The sequence below is a fragment of the Artibeus jamaicensis genome, unplaced genomic scaffold, assembly GCF_021234435.1.
Source record: "Artibeus jamaicensis isolate MK-2021 breed Jamaican fruit bat unplaced genomic scaffold, CSHL_Jam_final contig_548, whole genome shotgun sequence".
NCBI lineage: Eukaryota > Metazoa > Chordata > Mammalia > Chiroptera > Phyllostomidae > Artibeus > Artibeus jamaicensis.
This window is the reverse complement of record NW_026521883.1, coordinates 14,395,955-14,418,205: the sequence shown is the minus strand read 5'-3', so window position 1 is coordinate 14,418,205 and position 22,251 is coordinate 14,395,955. Positions and strand designations below refer to the sequence as shown.

General features: G+C 44.6%; 1 protein-coding gene and 1 pseudogene across 1 annotated transcript in view; one reads left to right on the top strand and one right to left on the bottom strand.

Moving 5' to 3' along the window:
• The window catches only part of LIPC (lipase C, hepatic type), a 121,220-nt gene that overhangs the window by 70,257 nt on the left and 28,712 nt on the right, over nucleotides 1-22,251 (top strand). The window lies entirely within an intron of this gene.
• On the bottom strand, nucleotides 9,483-10,856 carry LOC119053450 (programmed cell death protein 4-like; annotated as a pseudogene).

The following is a 22,251-nucleotide window of genomic DNA, read 5'->3' as shown; positions in this document are numbered from 1 at the left end:
TATTTTACAAAGGGGCAAACTCTGACCCAGGGGGATAATATGACAACCCCAATGTCAGATGGGGATTTCGTGGGAGACTGAGGGCCTGAATTAGAACGGAATGGAGCAAAGTGATGGGTATTTTGGAGACAAAATCAGTGGGATTTCGTAACCAGCTGGGGATGGGGTCACAGAGATAGAGGAGGCAAAGCTGCCTAAAGTTTGGAGCTTGGGGGTGTCACTGACAGAGCTGAGAATACAGAGTGCAGACAGCAGATTTCCTAGGAAAAATAATATATTTAATCTTTCTGGAACTTGCACCTCTCTGGTAGAACTGGCTTAGTTAACATCGGTGTGAAATTTCCATTACTCTTCCCCTTCTCTTTATATTGTCTCATCAGTGTGGCCATGAGGCTGTATCTTCATCTGATCATTGCTTATTTTTAACTTAATAAACCTTATTTTTGGAGCACTTTTAGGTTACAGCAAAATTGAGCAGGAAGTATGGAGAGTAGAGTACCCATACTCTCCTGGGCCCCACCAGCGCACAATCTCCCCCAGTGCCGACACCCCCCACCAGAGGGCGTCAGTTGTTGCCACTGAAGACCCTCTACTGACACAACATCAGCACGCAAAGCCCGTGCTCCATACTAGGGCTCACTCTTGGTGCCGTACGTTCTGTGCGCTCTGACATGTATACGGACGCCTCCACCATTGCAGTAACGTACAGAGTTGATTCACTGCCCGTGGCTCTCTGTGCTCTGCTGCCCGCCCGCCGTTCCCTTCCCTGGCCTAACAGACGCTGATCTTTGTGCCGTCTCCGTGGTTTTGCTGTGGGCACTTTGTCTTTCCTACTGACACTAAGCCAGGCCTGGGGGGTGAGATTGTGTCCCAACACCTACCAATGCACATTTGACCCCGAGGCAATGGGCTTGACTGTGTACTTCTGTTTGACCTTTAAAGATGTTGCTTCACTGTCCTCTGCTTGCATGATTTCCAGAGAAATGACTGTTAAATTTTCTTATCTATGTTCCTTCTTATGTAATAGAGTTTTTAACTCTGGCTGCTTTTAAGATTTTTCTCCCTATTGCTGGTTTTAATTTGCTTATGCTACACCTTCGTGTCTCGGGGGTTCATTGAGCTTCTAAGACCTCTGTGTTCTCATCAAATTTAGGCATTTTTCTGCCATTATTTCTTTAAGCATTTTTTTTCTGTTTCCTCCTTCTTTGTTCTCCTTTGGAAATTTCCCTGCAGCTCCCTAATACTCTGTTCATCTATTTTCAGTCTTTTTTCTGTGTGTTTTGTTTTGGATGATTTCTATTGCTATGCCTTTGAGTTTACTAATCTTTTGTTCTGTAATGTCTAATATTGTTAACCCCACACAACATGTTGTTCATCTCAGACATCGTTCTTTCAGTCTCTAGAAGTTCAGTTTCGACTTTTCAGTATCTTCCATGTTTCTTCTCATCATACTGACGTTTTCTTCTGTCTTTGTAAACATATGGAATAGTTACAACAACTGTTTTAATAGTCCTGTTACTAATTTTCTGTATCATTTCTAGATTGGTTTCAATGGATTGATTTTTCTCCTCATTACCGGTTATATATTCCTGCTTCTTTGCATGCCTGGTAATTTTTAATTAGATATAAGAAAGTGTGAATTTTATCTTATTGTGGTTGGATATTCTTGTATTGCCTTAAACAGTCTTTAGCTTTATTCTGGGATGCAGTTAAATTACTGGAGAAGAGCTGGATCCTGCTGAGGCTTTAAAACTTTGCTCAGTGGGCCCAGAGCAACGTTTAGTCCAGGGCTAACGTGCCCCACTCCTGAGGCGATGATCTGAGTATTCCAGCCAACCCCTGTGTTCACAAGGTTTTTTCACCCTGTGGGAGGGAACGCAAACTCTTCCCTGCCAGGCACTCACACAGGGCTCATCTCTAGTCACCCTCTCCCGGGCCTCACGCAGACGCCGCACACGCCTCTGCTGGTCTCTGCCACCCCACGGCCCGAAGGGACCCTCTGCAGATCTCTGGAGACCTCTCCTCTCTGGCTCTCTTCTCAATAAGCTCAGGTTGCCTTGACGTTCAGCTCTGGACTCTGTCTCCCCCCTCCCCTGGCAGGGGCCTGTGGGCTGGAAACGCTCCAGGCTGCAAACTGGGGCAAAGGTAGAGCTCTCCCCATTTGTTTCCCCTCTCAAGTTCACTCTCCTGGGCCCCGTATTTGAAAACTGTTGCTTTGTGTATCTTGCCAGATTGTTTAAGGTAAGGAGATAAGTCTAAATACTCTTATTCCATCCTGACTGAAAGCAGACATCGTTTCCATCCACTTTTGGATACTAGAATTTGGGGTGTCCTGCTGGAAAGAAATAAACCCATCTCAGCCCTGTATTGAGATTCCAAACAGCACGGCTTATGTTATTAGTTATAATATGATGCCAAAATACCCACGTCCCACACTCTCATTACCACACTAAGTCTCTCTTCCACACTGGATTCGCACAGAACTATTTACTGCAAAGTCTCCCTGGTTTTCATAAACACCCAATGTTTCGTTGGCATGAGCTTTGCACAGCCCCAGGCCTCTTCCCTCCGGTGCATAAAAGTGGTGCCCCTCGCCACACCGCGTGGCCCAGCATGATCCGCTGAGCAGTATTCTGTCAGAGGAGGCTCATTGTAACATTTCCTGTCCCCACCCCAGAGCACCCATAGCCCTCGGCCTCTCGGGTGACAAAATCAAACCCAGGAGTCAGCACTATAAATAGCTTGCTTTTTTGAAGTGCATTCCTCTCAAGAACTTATACAAGAATTCCTGGACTGCAAGCCCTTTTGCTGACCAGCGCAGCCTTAGAGAACGGCAGGGATGTTGGAAGCCCTGCCCACTGTTTCAGGAAGCCCTTTTTGTGCAGGAGTTCCTTTCCCACACCAGCCCGAGAACATGAGGCTGTGACCCCGGCGTGGAACACAGGGAAACAGAAAACCCTGCTGGAGATACGCTCGCACGGACATGAGACACAAAAACACCCCCGTATGTTTGATTTGCTGTCGCGGTCAAATGAAATAATAGCTTGACAGCATGTCAAAGCGATTCCACTGGCATCCTCACTTGATCCTGACAACAAGCCTGTGGTAGGAGAAGCAGGCAGCACAGTTCCGAGCGGAATATGAGGGCAGGGAACCTCACAGAGGTGAAGTATTTGAACAAGGTCAGATGGCTACTGGGTGACACAGTGGGGCCTTGAGCTTCTGGGATCTTCTAGCTCTAGGTCAAGAGCTCTTGCCATTCTGCCCCGGTTCTTCTCTGCCTGTATCAGGAAAAAGGACAACCTCCAGATTCTGTGCTGACCCTGGGTTGACCCAGGCTTCTTGGTGGGGGCACCACTGACAGTTTGAGCTGGGTAATTCTTTGGAAGAGGGGTGCAGGCTGTTCTTTCCCCTGTGGGATGTTCAGCAGCATGCCTGGCCCCCACCCACTACACAGATGCCAGCCGCACCCACCCCCAGTCCTGGCAGCCCAAAATGTCTCTAAATGCTACCATATTATCAAATACCCCCAGCGGGGGAGTGGAAGATGGGGATGAAATTGCCCCCCTATTTGAAAACCACTGCCCTAAATGATGGCCAAGAATGCTGCCCCACATTGGAGGAGATGGCAGTGACAAAGTTTGTTCCACAAAACACAGGCGAAAGAGGAACTCGTGCTTATGCCAGTGAGTCTGGGACCTCGGGACTCAGAGTGAGGGACTGAGAACTGGACAGCACCTGGGAGCTATCGAAAAGGTCTCTTCTTGGCCATCTACTGAGCTTAACCTTTTGTGTTCTCACTGCACTCCTCCAGGCTCAACCAACTCAGCATAACCCAAACCACTTTCCAAGGAGACATTTCCGGAAGGCAGCATAGAGCCAGTTAACCTGAGGGGAGGCAGGGTGGCATAATGACTGAGATGCAGGCTCTGCATGTGCAGCAACGCGATGAGCCTCTCATGCGGCTGAGTGAGGGGAGCCAGGCACAAAAGCGCATGTGCTGCATGAGTCCACTTACACGAAGTTCCAGAACAGGCAAGGCCACTCTCTGGTGACGGCGGGGAGCATGGTGGTTTTGTCTCCCGTGACATTGCCAGGAGAAAGTTGGGAAGGCACCTTCTGGGAATGGAAATGTCCTGTGTCTTGCTCGGGGTGGTAGCTACACTGGATGTAAACATATTAGCTTAAAACTCTTAGAGCAATACTTTCAGGACTTGTGCACCTTCCTGTGCACACATTGCACTTAATATAAATTAATAATCGGCATGGCCTTTTTTCAAAAAATAATGTTAACTCTGGAAGCAAACTGCTTGGGTTTGAGGACATCTCTGGCTACCTCACAGCATTTTATGAGAAGTTAGTGGACAGCATGAGGCACAGGAGTGCACAATGAGGATTAGCATCATTATAATTAAAGACACCACCCTTCTAATCAGCCAGGCAAAGTGGAGGGTTGAGGGAGGTGCTTCTGAACTCCTCTGGTGTCCCCTCCGCCCTGCCCCGCCCCACCACTGCACTGGACACAGAGTGGTGCACGTGGTGGGTACACCAGCCCCTCTTCTGCAGCAATCACGACAGGCGTGTCTCCATTGTTCTCTCTCTTCTTACTTCTTCCAGAATTCTCTCAGGAGACTTGCTGAGAAGCTGCCGCTATTTGCAGAATGCTTCATCAATAGACTGAATATTCACAGGACAGGCAGTTGTGATTAGACAGTTTGTTTCGCTGGAGACCAGACTATTGTATCTTATGAGATATTCTTGGCAGAAGCAGCTCGTGTTCCCTGCATGCGCTTCTTTACTTTCCAAGGCCGAGCAGAACTGCAAGGAGATAGATGAGATGAGGAGCAGCCGGATTGCTCCCCACATCTCCCCCACCCCTTTCTCAGTGGGTTGGCCTTTGCATCTTTGTTGCTATTTGTTTCTTGCTATGTTTCATTCTTCTCTTTGGAAATTGGCTGAGTCAGAAGGGAATAAGCAAATGAAAGAATGTGTCAAAAGAGCATCTGATGGTGAGTCAGAACAGGGCTCTAGATCCAGTATCCAGTGTAACCGACTAGCCTGTGGTTTAACTTGGCTGCACCACAGTTTGTTTTGTTTTAATCTGTTCAGTGAGCAACTGGTCTAGATTTGTGGGTTTTGAACCTATGTCAGCCATGGAAGCCCTCTTCCAAACAGAATCTCAAGCAGAAAACGTCTTTTGGGTTGCAATGGGGTGGGCAGCCAGGAACCTGCCTTCACTTCTGCATCCCCTCCCTGCCCTCACGGTGGCCCCCAAAGTACCTCTGCTGGGCTCTGGGGCTCCATCTCCTAGCAGCGCAAGTTGAAAACTGTTAAATTTGCCTATTAAAAAAATCATTTCCCAGCCAGCAAAAATATTTCTGTATACTTTTCATAATTTTTAAAATTCTTATTCACTGATTTGAGGTGGGGGGAGAGAGAGAAAAAGAGAGAGATTTGTTATTCCACTTATGTATGCATTCATTGGTTGCTTTCTGTGTGCACCCCAACTAGGGATTGAACTCACAACCTTGGCAATATCAGGACAACACTCTAACCAACTGAGCTACCCAGCCAGAACTTCATTCCATAAATTTTAATCAACAGACCCTCTGTACTTTAAGAAAACCCATAAGTAAATTCTTACATGACATATATCTTCATGGAAGAAAGACTGGAAGGAAATACATCCACAGAAATGTCAGGAGAGTGGTCATCTCCAGGTGATGAGCTACCGCAACATAATTTTGGCAGGATGTTGCTTGGTTCTCACTTTTCTGCATTACCACCTGTCCCAGACATCTGCAAAGATCCTGCAAAGATCCCAGGCCTGACTCCCACACACTGGAGCAGCTAATACCAGCCGTCAAGACACCAAGATACAAAGATGTGGGTGAACTCAACTTCACACAGTACAGGCACAGTGGAAAACTGTCCTCAAACAGGATTTCCTCAAGTGTGTCCCACAGGGTATTAGTCCCAGAAATTCTTGGTCACAAAATAGGAATTTGGGATTTGGCAGGGGGAAGCCTACTCCAAAGTAACTGAGTTTGAGAAACTTGCATTTCCCTTGCCCCTGCTGGACAGTAAATACACAGTAAGTAGTAAGTGTTTTAACATCTCTGACCATCAGGAAGCCTGGTTAATGTTCCTTGATACATTTCTCAAATGCATTTGACTACAAAATTCTTTATTCCCCATGACCCCTATTAATATCTCAACAAACAGGTCAGGATTGAAGACAGCTTTAGACAGGCAATTCTTAAACCCTGAGTTGTAAGTCTTGAAATAAATGAGAAGTTACAGAAGAGGAAGGGAAGGGAGGAAAAGAGACCAGTTTGAGGTCTGGAGGACTTTGCAACAGGACAAAACGACCACCCATGGTTCCAAAGAATGTCCAGAACTTTCTTCCTATCTCATTGCTAGGAGACAGAGGCAGGAATTGCTGTGTTAGCGGTCCAACAGCTGAAGACCACCAGAAGAGAACTCTGGAAATTAGAAGTGCAAGGTCCCTGACTGTGCACTTTGCTTCCTCTCAATATTAGCTCACTGAGACAAACCTTTCCCTAGGAAGAGCAGGAAAACAAAATGACCCTACTATTCAGTTCCCCAAGTAACCCACACCGGTGTCAGCCTAGTGCTAGGGGCCAGGACCAAGTGGGTGCGTAAGTCCTGTTTAGCAGAGAACCTAGTCTGGAAGTCAGCAAAGGGACAAAGGACCCCTCCCTCAGGGTGCACACAGGGGCCTGGGAGCTTATAGAAGAGCACCCTGTCTGAGCAGTTGTCAGAAGTTTCCTACAGCCTCATGAAGCACACATTCTATTGCTTCCAGGTAGAGGGCTGAGGTGCAGGAAGCAGGGAGATATGTGTCAGAGAGAACTGCAGGAGCAAAATTGTGGAGGCAGGAGAGAGAGGGGTGGCCTGGGACCTCCCAGTCTCTTGGACTGGAGCAGAGTGTTTGGCAGGATGGGAAGGGTGTGGACATAGAGGATGGAACAAACATATTCTGCCCAGAAGCAAGCAGGTCACTGCTATAGTGATTTGCAGTGGCTGATATGGAGGGGAAGAAAGAGGAGGGAGGAGTGGGAGATGACTCAGGGCGTTGAGCAAGTGACTAGAAGGAGAGAGACGTGGGAGCAGATTGAGAAAGTCAGTAAATCTGGATGCAGGAAGGAGGTGGAGAGACAAGTTCAGCCCTCGACAAGTTAAACAGGTTATGTAAGAAATCCAATAATTAATGATGATGATAGTGATGACAATGATGATGATGGTGATGATAACAAAGACGACTGTGAACTTTCTCCTCTCTCTCTCTCTCTCCTGGCTGTGGGGGTTGTGCAGGAAAGGGGCAGAGGGACGATAATCATAAGAGAGGGTTGTATCTCCTCTAGAGAGCACTTTGGAGAGGGTAGAGCTGATGCAAACTTCTCCATCCACCTCTGACATCCTCCACCCATTCATCCATCTGCAGAAGACAGACTGGGCTGGTCCACCTGGCCCTACACCATCAACCTTGAAAGTCTAGTGGTGCATAATCAGGATCCCTTCTCACCACTCCCCTCCATCGCCTTGACTGACCAAAGACTGGCCCTACTAGCCCTACCCCAGCCCCTAATGGGGTGATTCCACCCTTCTTTTTCTGGCAGATCACGGTCCAGAGTGGCTGCCACCTCCAATCCTCCACTCCTCCACCCAGTTTCTAAGTAGCCTGGGAAAGCGGGCTCCCTGCAGAAACAGAGACCAGCACCACAGCATACCGAACAGGGAGGCGCAGAAAACAGAATACTGAGGCACCCTCTTCTAAAGATGCATTATCTTCAGGGTAGATGTTGAATTCTAGTAACACATTCCCTGCGGTATTTTCAAAACCAGACACAGTGGAGCCTTGTTCCAGCCTCGCTATGGGCCAATGCCCAGGCTCCCCTCCAGCCTCCAACCAGCTCTGGCCGCCGCCCCTGCTTGGGTTGCAGATACCATTTACTAGGCCAGGATTGCAGTTTCTGTGCTGTGGGCAGCCAGCTCTGCTCACTCCGACCTCCGGCCCCTGCCTGCCCACTTCTGTTTTGGTATGCTCCTGCTCCTCCCCGCTGGCCTCTCTGAATGCTGATTTTCTTCTGCCAAGACCGTGGGCGTTGGCATGTCCCAGCCTCATCTTCATTGATCTCTTGGTTCTTTGTCACGTACAGAGCCCACCTCCTTGCCACCCAGATCTGGGAGGGAAAGCAGGAGCGGACTATTTTAAAGACTTCCCAATTTCTACCAAAGAGCCCCAGCATAGCTTGGCTGCCAGCTTGAACTGTGAGTTCCCAGAGATGCTGATGGCACTTTTCAACATTCGTCACTTTTGACACATCTAAAATATCCTCGCTCCCAACACTGTGAGCACCAGCCCAGATGGTCTGGCTGCTGGGGAGGCGTCGGTCTCGGAAAGGTCTCTGAGAGGCCCTGGGCAGAAGCTTCCTGACTGAGAAGCTCATGCTTTTCTCTCTCCCCCTCTACCCCCTCCAAAGCTAAGCCAGCCAAGTGGGCACCTCACTGCCCGGCTTCCCAGCTCTAAGCCAGATCCCTTTTATAGAATTCCTCACACGTTGGCTCCCCACGGCTCCAAGCACTCTTCCCTCTGCCAGGCGCAGCTCTGTCCTAGAGGAAGCTGCTTACTCGGGAGCTTCCCTGTGGAATCACCTCTACTCTTTCAGGTGACTGAGGACCCCATGGGAAGGAGCCTGCCCTCTGACCTGTCCAACGGCTGAAGTCAAGGGCGCCTAGGGCTAAGCTCCGGGAAAGCAAATATGCATGGGTTTGCTGCTGGGCTCTTGATCCTGCTCTGCTGGTCAGATGTATCAGTTTTTATGCCAATATCAGTTTTTTAAAGAATTAGTGCTGCTTCACATTTTATTTCATCATGCATTCTTACAGAACTGGGTTCACATTTCCAGTTTCATAGAAAAATAAGTATTCCGGCCACTATTTATTTAACAGTCTCCCTTTCCAGGGAATTGGTAGGTTCCCTGGAAAGACGAGTAAGTCTCATGACTAACTCGTTTTCTTAAAATTCTTTAAGACGAAGAAATAACTTTTTTTTTTTACTCCCAAGGCACAGAATTTCAACAGCAGCAGCCAACATGGGGTTTTAGTAGCTTACCTTTACCCCCAGAGTAAAGCTTTGTATACACCAGTGACTTTACTACAAAAACCCTGTCCTGGAGAGACAGGGGCAGCAGTGAGACATCACCGCAAACACACGGTGATGATGTCACCCACATGCCACTCGCAGCAGGCAGCCGCTGAGAACATTCCACGTAAGAAGTGGCTGCTTTTCTGTCTCCTTTACACGGTTAAAAACAAAACCAAATATTTTATTTAAAATTCCCCTTACATTTAAGTCTATAAAATTTCAGAAATGCCTTGTACCCAAAACAAGCACTTAAAAAAAAGACTGTGCTAACAACACTTACAATTCAGATAAGTATATGTTTTTATAACATCTAAGACTTGCAAGGGTTTTTACATCCCGTGGCTCTCGGACGCCCTCCATCTCCTTTGCGTACAAAACGTTTTCTGCCCCTTGAAGGACAAAGATCTCTGCGTTGTTTGGAAATTATTCCAGCCTGAAAACATTCATCTACCAATTACTCAAGTTCAGAGTATGAATATGGGACATCCAGATTAACATCCAGAATTTCATTATAAATTTTCTCATAACCTCTTTTTATTTAGTCTAGATTAATTGTAGAAGATTTCCAAAGGGATTTTAATAAATCTGAAATCATCTTACATGCACTTTCTCTAGTTGACTGGAAAACCACTAAATGGCTTTATATCCAAGCTCATGGTGAAAATGAGGCGCTTCCAGTTCCTTCCAGGCAATATTCAGCTTCCGCTATGTCTCCAGAGAGTAAACATCCTTTCAGCAGCATGTCAATCTCTTTAACGAAGTGATTAATAGATCCGCCCACCCCAGAGCTCCACATGCTATCTGTGCTCTTGCCACCTTTAGACACACTTGGGAGCTCAGTAGCCTTGTCCAGAGCAGCGCTGGCCTGTACACAACCTACAGTTCCTCTGTGCCTATCAGCATAGGGATTACACAGAGTGCCATCTGCAACAGCTCCGACAGCCAACTGGCCCACCCACTGTGGTGCTCAGGGTCATCCAATGCTAAGTCAGGTTGATGGTATAACAATTTATCAAATGGTTTTTCCTATATCAGTTGTGCTCATTACTGTTCCACAAAGGTCAGAAAGAAGCTTAGATGTCATTTCTCTATGATTAGCCTTTCCCTCCAATGCCAAGGACACTGCCAACACTGGTACGCTTTATTTCACCAAGATTTAAATCTCTTAGCATTTCTGCAACATTAGTACTATACCTATGCTCAAAATATTCCTGTATGATTCGTGTTAAAGTCTCCTCAACTGCAATTTCATCCAAAGTTAAAGGTACAGTTTCGTAAACAAGTTCTTCCGGTCGTCAGCATAGTTGGGATCTCCCCCATCCACCTCCCCTACATCCTGCACCACCTTTCTTCTGCTAGCTCCTGTCCTTTCCCACATCTGGATCACCTATCTAGCAGCCTTCCTTTGGACCGGTTGGTACAGTTACTCCCCTTCTAATGGCTTCGCTTCCATTATCACTGCTGTAATCACCTCTGCCAGAATCCCAGCATGGGATTTTCTGTAGTCGCATTTTTGCCTTGGCATTAATTCTCATTTTGTTAAGGGAGGATGCTGAAATCCAATTTCTACTCTCATTCTTTATGTCCCCAGTCCCAACATTTTATGTATTACCAGAAAAGAGTGACTTAAGCTATCAGGATCTATAAGGTTTACATTTAGTATATGCTCATTTTCTATATCCATTATTCCTTAATTTCACATGCACTGATTAAATTACCAAATAGAGTCTTCCTTTGGGATCTATTTTTGCTGACTTGACCATGATCCGCTGACTTGACCATGCTATTCAGACTCTGCCACTGCCTCAGTGTGTCTCTGCCCTCTCCCTCTATTTTTGTTTTGTTTTATCTGCCTAGTAAAGCGGGGCAGAGGGCAACCCAAGAGGCTGGTGTTTATTGGGTGCGGCCAGGAGGTCAGCTGGCCAATCATAGCAGTGGAGATAGAGCTGATTACTATAGCTTTGTAATATAGTTTAAGGTCAGAGTGTGTGATGCCTCCAGTTTTGTTTTTTCTCAAGCTTGCTTTGGCTATCCAGGATCTTTTGTGGTTCTATACAAATTTTAGGGTTGTTTTTTATATTTCTGTGAAAAATGCTATTGGAATTTTGATAGGAATATTGCATTAAACAATGAGATTGTTTTCTTTATTTCCTTTTCAGATAGTTTATTGTTTGGTGTATACAAATACAACTAATTTTTATATGTTGTATTATATCCTGAAACTTGACTGGTTAGGTCTAACAGTTTTTTGGTGGAATCTTTAGGATTTCCTATATACAAAATTATGTCATCAGCTAACAGAGACAATTTTACTTCTTCCTTTCCAACTTGGATGCCTTTCTTCTTTTTCTTACCTAATGCTCTTGCTACAACTTCCAATGCTATGTTGCAAAGGCATGGAGACAGTGGGCACCCTTGTCTTGTTCCTGATCTTATAGAGGAAAATATCACACCATTGAGTATGATGTCAGCTGTGGGTTTGTCTTATATACACTTTATTGTGTTGAGGTATGTTCCTTCTAGACCCAATTTGTTGAGAGTTTTTATCATAAAAGGATATTGAATTTTGTCAAATGTGTCTGTCGAGATGATTATATATATGATATTTTCTTTCTATTAATGTGGTACACCCGCTGACTTGTGTATATTGAACCATTCTTGCATTCCAGGTATAAATCTCATTGATCATAGTGTATGGTCCTTTTAATGCATTATTGAATTTGATTTGCTAATATTTTGTTGAGAATTTTTATATCTATATTCATCAGGAATATCCAATGCTTATATTCTTAACAACTAGAGAAGTTATTCTCAGAATGATCTTCCACTTTGAGATAATGCAGATTCTCAGGCCTCACCAGACCTACTGAATCAGCTGCTCTGGGGATCTTAAGCACATGGCTATGGGAGAGTTACCATCCTTAAATTCAGAAGATTAGGTAAAACATAAAGGATCCTGGAAAAGAAGTACTTATTCAGTAGTGGTTTAAGGGCAGAACCCTGGCTGGGTGTGTTTTGCAGTCATAGATTTATTTCCCCCATTGACCTGTAGCCTGGTTTGGCTCCTGGAACTGCCTAGTTTGAATGGCATGGCTGGAGCGCCTACCTGGTAATGGTAGAGACCCAAACTAGTAGTCTCCAGAGCTGCCACATAAAGTCAATAGACTTCTGCTGCCAGAAAGAGCCTGGACAAATTGGAGAGGAAAGGCTGAAATCCTGACTCCAAAGAGGGGCCTCATCTTCTTGATACAAAGGCACAATGTTCTTGCAAAAACGTGAAATGTACTGCCTGAAGGAGGTACACAGAATTCACAGAAAGGTCCTAAATAGGCTGGCAAAGAACTTGGTAGATAAGTACCAAAAAGTATCTGAAAGAAACTACATTGGGTCAAGCTATGAAATGGAAGAGATCATAGGTAGGTGCTAAAGGGTAGAGAAGTGAGGTGTTGAATGCCAAGCTCCATGGCAGATGTTTCACCGAGTTTCATCCAGTTCTCACAATAACCCTAGGAGATGTATATTCACATTCGCAATTTAAGAGAAGGAAACTGAACCTCCCAGGTTAAGAGAGCTTCCCAAGGTCACATAGCTGATAACTGATAAAGTTATCAATTAATAACTGATAGATCAAATACAGAGCCAACTGATTCCCAAGCCAGTGCCCTTTCCAGTAAACTATCCTGTCTCCACCATGGTTTTTCATAGTGTCCCAGAAATTATTGAGGTACATGTCCACAGTCTGAAAGGGGCAGACAGCACTGCCTCCAGACCCAGGCATTGAAGGGAGAACATGGGTCCAAAACAGTAGCTTATGGAGAGTAGAATAGTATAAAAGCACATTCCCAAAAAAGCTTTGCAGTCTCAGAACCTGGATGTATGGCTGGTAAGATAGAGAAATGGCATTCAGGTCCTAGTTTTATTTTTGTAGCCAGCTGTTGGTCTTAGGCCAGACACTGGACCCCATCTTATTTCTTCATCAGGAAATGAACATGCAGAAAATGGAAACAGCTATGCTGTAGACCCCAGGACCTGGGGAGTCTCAAAGTAGATGAGGGTACCAAAGGTCTCAGGAAAATAGGCTATAGCCATGACCTCAAGCTCTGTGTATCTTGTGGTAACATATCGATCACACATGGGCTCATCTTCTCCCATATTCCATAGTCCTTCCTTCCTATCAGGACCAGTCTTTGATTTGGAACCCCTAAGATTATCTGGGGAGCTGGTGACACTACTCACCAATGTGGTAATCTGGCTGCCTTCACAATCTGGCAGCCACCCTATAGTTAAGTAGGTGCCTCTACTATTATTCAGCCATTGAAACACTTCCTGGACTTCCAGTCAAGATGGAGGTGTAGGCAAACATGGCTTGCCTCCTCACACGACCAGAGCAAAAATTACAACTGAGCTACAAAACAGCTATTACCCAGAATCATCAGAATATCGAGCAGTTTGGAAGTCTGACAACCAAGAAATGAAAGAAGCCACATTTATCCAGATGGGTAGGAGGGGCAGAGATGTTGAAATGTGCAGAGCAGAGAGGCACACAGGCATAGATCCAAAATGAGCAGCCCCACACCAATGTGTGGTGGATAAATATTAGCAGGGATACCTCAGGAGCAAGGGATCCCATCCCCACACCAGACCACCCAGCCCAGTGTTCCAGTGCCAGGAATATATGGCCCCATAATTTCTGGCTGTAAAATCCAGTGGGGGTTAGGGTAGCAGAAGAAATAGTGGGATTCTCAGGATTCTCCTCTTAAAGGGCCCACAATGGACTTAGGGCTTATACATACTCACTCACTCAGGGATCCAGCACCTAGGCAGCAACTAGAAGGGTGCCAGTGGCATATGGGGAGACATTGAGGTGTCTGGCATCAGGGCAAGTGCCAGGGGACAGCTTCCTCACAGACAAAATGCCAGAGGCCGGGCAGCGGCATTGTCGTCTTTCTGAGCCCTCCCTCACACAGAGCCACAGGTCACTGACACCATATCAGAGCCTCCATCAACCTAGTTCACACATGTTTCTCCACCGTGACAATTACCTAAGGCTCCACCCCATCCAACTTATGAGTGCATTTTTCTACAATAGGGCACATTACTAAGACAGGAGTCAAAGCAGCTCTACATAGAAACAAACAAATGGAAGCTGCCAAAATAAAGAGTCAAAAAAATGGCCTAAATGAAATAGCAGATCAAAACTCCAGAAAAAGAACTAACAAAATGGAGATAAGCAATCTATCAGACACAGAGTTCAAAACACTAATTATTAGGACACTCAAGGAACTCACTAGGTGCTTCAATGGCATAAAAAAGATGGAGGCAAAATAAAGGTTACACTAAGTGAAATAAAGAAAAACTTACAGGGAAGCAATAGCGCAGCAGATAAAGTCAAGAATCAAATCAATCATTTGGAACAGAAGGAAGAAAAAAAACATGGAGATCCCCTGAGGCTCCATCCCACCCAACTTACAGCTGTTCACAGTGGCTTTTCCATGTAAATGGCTGGTCTTGGCTCATGCTTCACAACTTCCTAAGTCCTTTCAAACAAATAACAGCCAGCCTCAGTGAGCCAACAGTCCTATACCTCTTGCTAAGTGGCCTTGACAAGGCATTAGCAGCAGCCAGCCTAGATTCATAGCTTGGCTTCACCTGGAAATCTCTATACCCAGTAAAAGTAGCAACCATCTCAGATTGCTTTACAGTTCAGGCAGGGTGGACCCAGGCGAAACAAAGGTTGGGACTGACCTTGGCCTATGCCACCTTAAACCCCAGAGCCTGCACACCCAGTGGATAGCTACAGACCACATCGGAGCAACACCGCCCTGCCTCTGCACAGCTGATCCTCCATGGAGGTCAAGGGTTTGTGGTTAATTGTCACAGCCAATCTGTGCAACTGACTGACCTGGCTAAACCTCTCCCATGGACTTGCCAACAGCAACCAAAGTTCAACTACAAAAGGAGGGTGTACTCAGCCCACACAAAGGGCACACTTCAAGTACCCAGCTACTGTAATAGGAGAAGCTGTGCCACTAGACCCCACAGGATACCTACTACACTTGGCCATGCTGCCAAGAAAGGGAGTCATAGCAGCTTACCTAATACATAGAAACAAACACAGGGAGGCTGCCAAAGTGAGGAAACAAAGAAATATGGCCCAGATCAATGAACTGATCAAAACTCCAGAAAAAAAATCTAAACAAAATGGAGATAAGCAATCTATCAGATGCAGAGTGCAAAACACTGATTATAAGGATGCTCCAGGAACTTATCGAGGACCTCAGCAGCATAAAAAAGATCCAGTCCGATGAAGGATTCACTAATTGAAATAAAGAACAATTTACAGGGAAACAACAGTAGAGTAAATGAAGCTGAAAAATCAATGATTTGGAACATAAGAAAGAAAAAAACTAATCAATCAGAACAACAAGAAGAAAAAAGAATTAAAAAAATGAAGATAGTGTAAGCAGCCTCTGGGACAACTTCAAGAGTTCCAACATTTGCCTCATAGGGGTGCCCGGAGAAGAGAAAGGGCAAGAAACTGGAAATCTATTTGAAAAAAAAAGATGGAAAAAAACTTTCCTAATTTGGTGAAAGAAATAGACATGCAAGTCCAGGAAGCATAGAATCTCAAACAAAATGGATGCAAAGAGGCCCACTCCAAGACACATCATAATTAAAATGTCAAAGGTTAAAGACAAAGAGAGAATCTTCAAAGCAGTAAGAGAAAAGCAGTTAGTTACCTACAGGGGAGTTCCCAGAAGACTGTCATCTGATTTCTCAAAAGAAACTATGCAGGCTAGAAGAGATTGGTAAGACATATTCAAAGTCATGAAAAACAGAGACCTACAGCCAAGATTGCTCTACCCAGGAAAGCTATCATTTAGAATTGAAGGGCAAATAAAGAGTTTCTCAGGCAATGAAAAAACTAAAGGAGTTCATTCTCACCAAACCAGTATTCTACGAAATTTAAAGAGACTTATTTAAGAAAAAGATTGAAAATATGAACAACAAAATAGCAATAAATACATACCTATCAATAATTGAATCTAAAAAAAACCTAAGCAAATAAAAGAACAGAGACAGAATCACGGACACAGAATGCAGTTTGATGGTTGCCAGATAGAAGGGGAATGCAGGAGAATGGGTGAAGTGGTGATAATATTAAGTACTAATAGGTAGTTACAGAATAGCCATGGGGATGTAAAGTACAATGTAGGAAACTGAGTAGCCAAAGAACTTATACGCATGACCCATGGACATGAACAATGATATGGGAATTGCCTGAGGGAGTGGGGGTTGCTGGGTGGAAGGGGGCAAAAGGGAACAAATTAGAACAACTATAATAACATAGTCAATAAAATATAATTTAAGAAAAAAGATACTGAGGCCTAGCTGGTTTGAAAGAAAAGCCAGGTCTAGAACCTTGGTCCGGCTCACTCAAGGAACCAAGGACATCTCACTGTATCACTTTGGGGGTCTCAGACCTGGCTGGTCCAAACTCCTCATTTTCCAGTTGAAGAAACTGAGGCCTATAAAGTTAAATGACTTGCTCAAGATCAACCAGGATAAGTTAACAAGAAACTAGGAGCTCACAGAGATCTGCCAACACACAATCACATCTAATCCACCAATAGCTAAATATGAGTGAAATAGTTCTTTTTAAAAAATTTTTATTTATTTATCTTTAGAGGGGAAGGGAAGGAGAGAGGGAGGGAAATGTCAATGTATGGTTGCCTCTCATGCATCCCCTGCTGGGAACTGGCCTGCAACCCAGGCATGTGCCCTGACTGGGAATCGAACCACGATGCTCTGGTTCACAGGCCAGAGTTCAGTCCACTGAACTACACCAGCCAGGGTGAGTGGAACATCTCTGAGTGCCTACAGGCACATTATCTCTACAGCAGGTACAGCAGACCCAAACAATCACATGTTCAGCTGCTTGCCTCATGGGACAGGCCTTCACTTCAGGCTCTGAGCTCTCCTCTAAGTCAACACATAAATGCAACCAAATGCAATTTAACACAGTCACACTCTGGATCAGTGACATTCAACCTTTCTCATCTCATGGCACAATAAACTAATTACAAAAATTCTGCAACACACAAAAAATGTTATAATTTTCGACACCAGTGTGACAAAAATAGGTATAATTTTGATTGATTTATAAAAAAAATATGCCCTGGCTGGTGTAGCTCAGTGGATTGAGCGCAGGCCTGCGAACCAGACAATCGCGGTTTGATTCCCAGTCAGGGCACATGCCTGAGTTGCAGGCCGGTTCCCCGCAGGCCACTTCCCAGCAGGGGACCCACAAAAGGCAACCATACATTGATGTTTCTCTCCCTCTCTCCTTCCCTTCCCCTCTAAAGATAAATAAATATATAAATAAAAAAATAATAATAATAATTATCTACCTCTTTTGCTCCAAGGTGACTTTTAAAAAAATCAGGTGCCTATATTTGTATGTAAGGATTTGTTACCAGAATTAACCAATCAGACACAAGCTTATTATGTGATGTATCCAATAAGATGCTATTCACCTATATATTTATGGTTCAAGGCAGGGTATTCACACCAGATGGCTATTGTTTAGTTGGCCGTTGTCATTTTTTTTTTAATTTGATAGTCTAAGGAAAGAGATCAGTGCCCCTGACTAAATAGTCAGGTATTGCATGTTTTAAAAACTCTTGCAGTCCACACGATGAAAACTGCTGCTCTAGATCAGGGGAGTACAATCGTGAAAAGACTCATTTCAATGGCCTTGTGGTCTGCAAGCCTCCTCTGGGGTGCCGAGTGCCTGGAAGGAGGTTTATGGGTCTGTCGCAGTGGGTGACTTGAACTTCCTGGACTGCAAAGGGGCTGCTCTTGGCGTAGGCTCCATTCGATTACTTCCTGTGACCTTGGCCAAGACATTTACACTCTCTGAGACCCAGTTTTCTTTTGGGATAACCTACTGCTAGGTCATGAGGACTAAACAAAGTAAGGAATTCTGAGTTACTAGCAAAAAAGTAAGTAATAGTCACATGAACCTGCCTGACCAACTCCACCTGCTCTCTACCACCCCATCATCACCTTTAATGAGAACTCTTGGGTCTTACAGGTTCTCTGGGTCAGTATTAACTGTGGCTGACACCTTGTGAGGGACTTAGTGGTTAGACTGCCAACTCCCATGTCAGCAAAATAGTCTCACCATTTAACCAAGTAATTCCATGCCAGGTCATTCATCCTAGTGGAAATAATTCTCTGAAAGGAAAGCTCTCTGTGTGAAGTCCATTGCAGCTCTTTTTATGAAGGTGAAAACTTAGAAATATACTGCTTGCCCCAGAGAGGGAAATGGAATCATAAATCACAAAACATTCCCTCAGTGGAATAATACTCAGCCTTTAAAAATGATGAGTATGAACACTAGGAATATTGAGAGATTTTTATGATATAATGTGAAATGAAAAAGGCAAAAAAAACAGTTATATCTGTACAGTTACATGAAAAATATATTTGCTTCAAGACACTGAAAAGAAACACAGGAAAATAGCCAATCCACTAAGATGATGAGAATGTGAGTATATTTTTTAACATTTTATTTTCTGGTATTACTCCGCTTTTGTGTGCCACCTACATTTTTAAAAGAATAAGGAAGAAAATATGAGTCTTGCTTCAGATACAATTTAGCTGAAGGCGAGTTTCATTTGTGAAAGAATGCCTGCACAGAGTAGGTACTCAGGAAGTGGTGGTACCAAGAACGATGAATCCGTAATCCTAGAAATTCTGAAGTCAGTGCTGCTGGGGTACAAATCAGGGCCTGACCACAGCAGTCACGGGCAGAGCCATGGCTGCGTTCACCTCGGGTTTGTTCCACCCTGAGCAGAGGGCATGGCTTGGAGGGCTTTTAGGGTAATCATGAAATTACAGTCTTCCACAGGACCTCTCCCACTAGTCCCAGGTCGGGGGATATTTTCAGCAGTTCAGGTTAACAGAAGGAAACCACACACATGCACGCGTTAGCAATTCATATCACGAATGTGAAGATATTTCACACACAACTCTGTGAGAGGCATATTAATACCTGCAGCTGCTGTCTTAGGTACGGTGTCCCCAGCATGGGAGACACCGTTCCCTTGACAAACAAACCGAGAGAAGCACCCAGCCCAGGCATCACAGGCAGAAGCTGGATCCTGACTCCTACTAGAGCTTCTGCTACTGAGACTTTGGATCCCACCTATAGCAGCTCATTCGTTGCCTGCAGTCACCCACCTAATGATGTCCCTGCCCCAAAGAAAATGAAATCATTTGTTCTTGTATGAACTATTAGGACCCCTCAAACCTGAGGGCTGACTTAAGAAGAGAGAAATCACTGCTGCAAGGAACTGAATACTAGAAATGTAATGGCTGCACCTGCTTCTTCTGACTGATTTGAGGAAGCTTTGCTGCCTCTGGATCTTGCTGTCACGTGGAGGGAACATCGAACCTCCCCCGTCTGTCACCTCACTTTCCAGGTGACAGGGGCTGACTCCCTCAAAGGCCTTGACCACTTACCTTAGTTAATATTCTCCCTCACAAAACCACTGCCTATTCTCCAGATTCTTTTATTTTTTTAATTGAATGTATTGGTGTGACACCAGTTAATAAAATTGTGTAGGTTTCAGGTGTACGGTTCTATAAAACATCATCTGTATATTCTATCGTGTGTTTACCACCCCGAATCAAGCCTCCTTCCGTAACCCCAGATCCCTATGATTGCTGTGTCTTCATCTTTCCTGCAGACAGGAGAAAACGGTGATTCCAGATGTGCCTGGAGGAGCTGCTCCTACTGAATCCATGTGCAACAGACCCCTCCCTCCTAATGGAATCCCTAGGGCTTCTGCTGCTCATGCACAGAGTTGTCGTGAGGCTTAAATCAGTTAATAGAGTTAATACAGATAAGACTATTATAAAAGTCTTATGCCTGGCACAGGATAAGCATCGATAATTATTAGCTTACAAGATGCCGAAAGTCAATTTAGATATATATGCATATAAAAAGAGAGATAAATAAGACCAGAACTAAAGAGCTAATGATTCTACTTTTAGAAATCTATAGGAAGAATATACTCATAGACTCAGGTAAAGATTTATGTATAAAAATGGTCACCAGAGCATTGTTTGTAATAGAAAAAAATTAAAAAGAAACCTGGAAACAACTGAAATGTCCAACAATAATGGAACGAGTATGCGAACTGTGCCACATTTCAAAAGCATGTTTTTGAAGAATGTTAATGCTCTAAGAAATTATCATGACAGGTGAAGAGGGATACAAACCATTCATATAATATGGTCTCAATTATAGACATCCCAAATAAATATCCACAAAGCAAATAACTGCATTAAAAAAGATTGTAAAGAAATACTCCAAATAGTACTTGTGTTTTTTCCTGAATAGTGCAATTCTTTATTCACGTTGGCATATTTCAGATTGTATATACACAATTAGCATGTATTAATTCTACAAATAAACAAATTAAAATAAAACATTTAGGAGTCTATCAAAACACTGCAACCAAAAAACCGAGATCTTAGACTGGGCCAGCAGCAAGGGAAGGTAAGATAATCCTGAGTCTGAGTCCCCAGTATTTGATGACCCTAGTGGTTTGCTTAGAGGACAGAAAGGTCACTCCAGGACAGCTCTAAGTTTTCTAACTTAAGAAATTGCACAGACAAATTATGGTATTGCAAACCACAATAGGAAAGGTAGAAAGAAGAATGGGTTGGGAGGGAAGGAAATCAATCCAGTTTGTCCTCACTGGGCTTGCAGTGCTAAAAGTTTTCCCAAGTAGAGATGCCCTGTCAAGAGCTGCCTATGTGCAGGGCAAAGCTCGGGAGAGAGTTCAGTAAAGGTATGGGTCTGGCGACAGCAGAGTCCTTGAAGCCATGGCTCAGCTGAGAATGATCCAGTATTCCATGTGTTCTGAGAAGGGGACAATGGGACCGTCACAGAGGCTCAGACACACAGGCCCTAGAGCTCCACTCCTTCCATTCCTAATGTGACCTGAAGTGACCCCTGCCTCCCTCAGTCACGGGACAATTGCTAGATTACAGTGAAGAGCTCTCACAAAGTCACTGTGACGTAAGTGCTGTGTGCCACTGGGGCCACTGTTTTCATGAGGACTTCAGACCACTCTCAGAGTCAACCACATGAAACCTGCTACTATGTAGGGGATGATGTTCAAGACAATAGCCCCTGCCTCGCCTGGTGACTTCTTTTTACAGTAACCCATAAGGAGACTCTCTCAGACTTCATGGCCAGGAAAGTGAGAGCAACTGGACACACGAATCCTATTACTGCTCTGGTTTCCACTTTTTATTTGTTCTTGAGAACCAAATCTGTGGCCCATCTCCAGCAGCCTTAGAGGATCACACATTATGTATGTTAGAGTGCAAATCTACGAACACTTCTGTCTTCATTGTTTTACTGGCTTTACTTTCTTCTACCATGAATTTTTGTGAACTCAAAGTCAAAAATGTTCTTCCATGTCATTCCCATCATCAGTTCCTGTTCTCCCGGCTTAATCCAAAGAAAACACATATAAGACAGAATTGGTCCTGTGAGGGCAACTGGGATACATTTTCACAGATCAAAAGTGCAAGATGCCGGGCGCTCCAATCTGTACTTATTTTAACCACGCAGCCCTCCATAGCTGCTAATTATGTGCCAGGCACTGTTCTGAGCTCTTCATAGATGTCATCTTAGTCAATCCTTGTGACAACTTGCTGACACAGGTACTAGTTCCATCCCCATTTATTTTCTTGGAGTCCTCTTAGCATTCTGGTCAGCTATGCTGAGATGAAGATGTAGCCATTCAGCCACCGAACAAAAGAAAGTTGGTTACATTTAGCACCAATGCGTAAATGGGCAACAAATCAAGTGTCAGCCTTTGATCCCAGGCCTGTATCCCACAGATTCCACACTGAGCACCGACCAGCACTGACCCTCCTTGAGTCCACAGCCTGGTGGAGGGAACACCACACACTTAAACAAATCACCAGGCCGCATAACAAGGACATGAGGATCAGAGAGGGGGCGGCAAGAGAAAGTAATGACCTCTGGC